Genomic DNA, 5,293 nt, shown 5'->3' with positions numbered 1-5,293 from the left:
AAAGGGGGGCGCTGGCAGCGCCGTGCGCGGAGCGGTGCCTCCGGTGATGGGATCGCTCAGTAAACAAAAAACGCCCTAGAACACAAACAGAGAGAAAATAGAAAATACGGAACTTAGTTACGGGCCTTGAGATAAGAGACAACGGGACAAAAGAGCAGTGAAAAGACAGTTTAAGTTACTGGTAGAGGTGAACAAGATGTTAATTTGACGATCCAGTTGGTCCTCTATTAAGTCTTATGCTTAGTTGCTAACTTAATGGGTGAGTTTTGCGTAGTGAGTAATACCTTGTAAGTTTATATCTTATTCTGGACAAACTTTTCTTTCTAATTCCTTTGCGCTGCTCTTGAGCTCCTCTTTCCCATAGCTGGTAAGCAAACTGAACAGACCGAGTTTCAGAATGTCGTCGAGTTCTGCCTGGATGCCAGTCCTTTGGGGAAACATGCACTTCCACCAATCTGCAACTAAACCAAAGTGGTTAATACAGTTTACATCAGAATTCGGGGTTTGTGTTTCCCCACTTCTGGGTTCTTTGCAATTGCGCTGGAAAGAGCTGAAGTTTCTTTCCAAGGTACTGAAGTTCTTTCTCTTTGCAAAATGACAGTCTTTAAAAGTTTCTCCCTTTTCTTTTTTGGATCAGCCCGGTATTTTCCCCTTGTCTCTGATGGTCCAACCAGATGATCTCTCTCCTGACCACACTAACAGACCACAGCACAAATTGTTCTGTGCCTGGTGATCTTTTAAGGCAGCATCGTTCAAAAGTAGTTTTGAGTGACTGTTTAGACAGCCTAAGCACGTAGGAGTCCTTGCCACATCCTAACAAAGGGTGAAAAACAGTAGGCCGTGTTGATGAAAATGTTCATGAAATCAATCCCAGAGTGGTACTGTGAGAAATTCTCCAAACTGGTCAAACCCTGTTTCAATAGATGATTTATTTTAAAACATAACAAAGCTGAAAACTACAAAGTATTATCAGTGTACAATCAACAAGTCCCTGGCTTTGAAAACAAACCAAAAAAAACCCCTCCAAACCACCCAGACAGTATTTCATTTTATTTATTATCTGTTTTACACTGGGGATACTGTTAGGAGTATTATCCTGTCTGTTAATATTCAGTATGTAGGCACCCTAGGAATGCCTTGCTGTAGCTCTTCATCCCATGTTTTTCTCACCAATGAATTTGTCTCAGGGTATTTTATTTCAAATTGCCATATGATTTGGTATCTGGGCAAAACTCTTCTATTTATTCAGTATGAAACATAATTGATGGATTTATATGTAGTGATTATGTAAGAGTGGAATCAGGCACTTTATGCAGAATGCATAATGTTATTAAAAATATCTGAAAATCAAAGCAATACCATGTCTGTAATGTCGATATGTAGTATTCTGATGGTGTCCTGGTTATGTAAAGGAAATGAAAGGACTGAAAGTAAGTAATTAAAATATTTGTGTTCTTTATATGTATTATAAATATGTATTTTTTATTTTTTAATTAGATAAGAATATATTTCTGTTCATATCATCTCTTAGCCAACAGTAGAGCAGGATCTCAGAATTGTTTCTGTCTGCTTCTGTTAGACTGGGTTTTTTAGGGGCATGCCACTTTTAGGTCACACTGGCAAAAGAAATTGCAGTGAATATTATCATTAAATGTTTTTGTTGTTCTTGCGTTCAAAGATTGAAATGCATGTAGTGCCTTAGTTAAGCTTACACTTTTATGGTTCTATAAATGCAAGTGAATCGAGAGTCACGGAAGAGTTCACAGTGTAAAATTGAATTTCATTAGAACAATTAAAGAGAAGTTGGAAGTTTGGAGGTTTTTTTCAGTTTGTTGTGTACCCTTATTGTCTGTTCATTATGGTAAAGATGGTAACTAATCGGTTAAATTGGTTAAAACCAGAACATGACCGAGGTTTTGAATCAGTGATGTTTCCAGCTTCTTCCTTACCACATGCCTGGGTTTAGCTTGCTGGGTACTGCTGTTCTTGATCTTGCTCTGGGGTTATTCTGTATTTTCATCACTGCTGTGTGTGGTACCATGCCTCCTGCTTCTTTGCCCAGTTTCAAGTTATTAAACTAGTTAAATAAGTACTGTAATTGTCTGTCATGGTATCTCTAAGGCTTTCCATCATGTCAGCCTCAGAGAGAGAGATCAGTTTTTGGTGATGTAATATGGTGGGGTCTGCAATTAGTTAAAGGCTAAATCTTCTCAAACTTGTTGTGATTTATGTAAATATGCTCCCATATTTTGTTAACGTAGCACTTGAGAATAATTGGCAAGTTACTAGTTTTCTTAATGGGAGTTGTTTAACCAATGGGGGCACAGATAATCTTCTTGTACCCCCAGACCTCGTGTTACATTTGATGAGATTTTAGAGAAGTCATGTGTAATACTTTCCTGAGGGTCGAGTCTGCTTATGTTACAGTTGTACAAGGTCAGACCTTAATTTATCTAGCAACTGCGTATTTAATTTTAGAAGTATCACAGGACACCTCAGCTTGCAGGGCACCAGTCCTGGCTGTTCAAAATGCAGGCCCCAGAGTAACACTGGCAAGATAATGGGTTGAAATGGTGAGACTGTGGTATGCTCGCCAATTAGACTAAAAGAAAAATAGTTTAAAAATGTAATAATTAAGAAACTGAGTCCAAATTTAGATTGCTAGTAATTATTTTGTTGCTGTGAATAACCTCTGTGCATGCCTAAGGGCCTTCTATTTATAGAGTAATGCTAAGATTGTCTAGTTTATTTTAAGGATAAGAAATTAGAATAACATTAACTCCCACATAAATTTATGTGTTTAAAAGCAATGAATAGTTGATACACTTCTTTCCAAGGAAGGATGCAACTCCCATGATTAGCAAGTAGTTAATATTTTTTACTAATGAAAAAAGAGTAACTTAGAGAGAAAATATTTTTTCTGTTTTAAGTAAAACATCAAGAAGTAATATCTAGTTTTTCAGGTATGAATATAAAAAAATATAAGAAAATTACCAGGCTACTCAAAATGTTGTTTAATGAAAATATTCTTTGTAATGTGAAAAACTAAAACTCATTTAGAATAAGGATTTGCAGTTGTTTCCTGTGATCTAGTGTGTGGGTCTGGCAATTGAGAAACTGCCATGGGTGAATGGAAGAAGATTTTCCTGCTTGCTGAGCTTTTTAGGTTTTTCATTGCCACATCACGTAATGTAGCAGGGATGTTTCTGTTGCTGCTCAGAGTACCAGCCATGCTGTTACGTTCCCCTGTGATCCTTGTGGAACATCCATGCTTTGGTCAGACCTTGTCACCTCAGCACAGTGTATTACCAGCAGTGATATAGCAGATCAGGCTCTCGAAGCGCGTGTAGACAGACCCTTGGCAGTGTGTCCAGCACTTGTGCTCTGGGGAGCTGTTTGTGGTACACCTACTCTACCCTGTCACAGTGACTTGCTACCTTACCAGCTTTCTCATTTCACAGTATATGAATTTTTGTGGGATAAGACGATTGGAAAAGAGTACGCACAGCACTTCTGAAACATTGCTCACCTGAGACCTTTCTGGTTAAGTTTGCGTTCAAGAGCTTTATGATGCCTGTGGCATTATCAGTCAGGGGAGTATAGCAAAGCAGGAGAAAGCTGACCACATGGGTATGGAAACTGCATGACCAGAGAAAATTTTCTGTGATGGCCTCTGAACTGATTTATTCCTCTGATTTTCTGGAGAGAAAGGAATGGTAGAAAGGAAATACATTTTAATGAAAATAAAAGGATTTTATTACTAAACAACTATCTTGCTTAGTGTTCTTAACTCTTCTTGGAAACACTGATGTTGGGAGGGTATTGATCATCTGGCAGGACTAGACCGTATGTGGCCGTACATTGTTACAAAGATTTTGTAATACGCTAAACTGACTTTTTTCAGAGAGTTTGCGGTGTGAGGGTTTGATCTAAGGCCTGTATAAATCTTCGTGAGCTTTCTTGGTTCAGGCTCTGGGGTAAGTATGATATGATGGGCTGTAATATAATAATTCTCAACTCTCCTAAGGACAGCAACTTAGTAGGGCTTGCATGGAGGTCCATCCATGTGGATCCAATAGGGGGATCATGATTCATTAAAAAAAGCTTTATCAGTGGCATGAAACCTTCAAATGGAGGGTTTTCAAAATGGAAGGTGTGAAAAAAGGGAAGGTAACTTCTGTCTTAGAGCTGTTGTGGAGGAAATGAGATTATGAATGTTATATATTTTTTCCTTAATAAATTATCTTATGTAAATCAGCTATTTCATTAGGAGCACCTCTTAGCTGCCAACAAAATATTAATGTATTCTGAAATGTACTTTCCTTGTAGCTGATGGCAGGCTGAGGTTGTAGTTATGTTCATTAATGTATACTTCTGAAACTGTTAGTCCAGGAGAGGTTTTATCTTTGCTCTCTAAAAGGTTTATGAGCGTACATAACAAGAGTGTATTTGTGAGTTAAATGATGGAAGCTTTAAGGTGCCATCAGAATTAGAGAAGTGTTAATGAAAATGAGAGGAAAAATGCATAAAAGAACCTTGCCTCAGAATTCTCCTGCCTGTCAATGGAGTGCATTGCCCACAAGAGATGAGGGAGAGTGATACATGTGTCCACATTGTGATGAATAGTTCATCATATGTGTTAAATCTTTTTTTAGCCTGTTATGCTATAACGTTGACTATGGACACAATAGGAAGGAGCAGAGAACCTTCAGAAAAGCTTGTCCTTTATGAACAACAAAAAGGTCTGTTCTTCTAAGCCCCAAGTGAAAAGGTGTTCGTGAATATTCTTTTGTTATTCTTGGACTCCTTTGTGTTCAGAGATGGCACTCAAGACCAAAGTTGAATATTTTTTCCTTCAGAAAAAATGGGATTGAAGTATAGATTTTTAACATTTTCCTTCAGATTTTTTCCTTGCAGTTAAAAACCCAGGCCATGGTTCCAGTACACATTGAAAGAGGTGAGAAACTGTATGTCATAGGTTAGCAAGCATTGTCCCGGAAGGGATATCCTTGCTAAGGGGTGCTTACAGTTTCCTCTGGAACCTGATGGAACCTATCAGCTGGCCAGTTTGAATATGGACAATTCTTTAAGCCACTTAAAGTTGTGATCACCTCTGTGATCCACATTTAAGAATAGACAAACTCCCCCTCCAAGCTCTCTCTCGTTTCCGGCGCTGGCACAGGTGGCTGCGGGCCCCGTGTGGGGGCCAGCGGGCCCAGCCAGGCCCTGCTTGGGCCAGGCCGGGCCGGGCCACGGCCATCCTGAAGCCATGGACCTGTTCCAGCCGTGGAAC

General features: G+C 39.1%; 1 protein-coding gene across 1 annotated transcript in view; it reads left to right on the top strand.

Annotated features, from left to right (window-relative positions):
- ASB15 (ankyrin repeat and SOCS box containing 15) overlaps positions 1-5,293 on the top strand; it is a 13,063-nt gene that overhangs the window by 337 nt on the left and 7,433 nt on the right.

This window comes from Corvus brachyrhynchos, unplaced genomic scaffold (assembly GCF_000691975.1).
Source record: "Corvus brachyrhynchos isolate BGI_N302 unplaced genomic scaffold, ASM69197v1 scaffold29, whole genome shotgun sequence".
In the NCBI taxonomy this organism is placed as follows: Eukaryota; Metazoa; Chordata; class Aves; order Passeriformes; family Corvidae; genus Corvus; species Corvus brachyrhynchos.
This window is presented reverse-complemented; position numbering and strand designations above follow the sequence as displayed.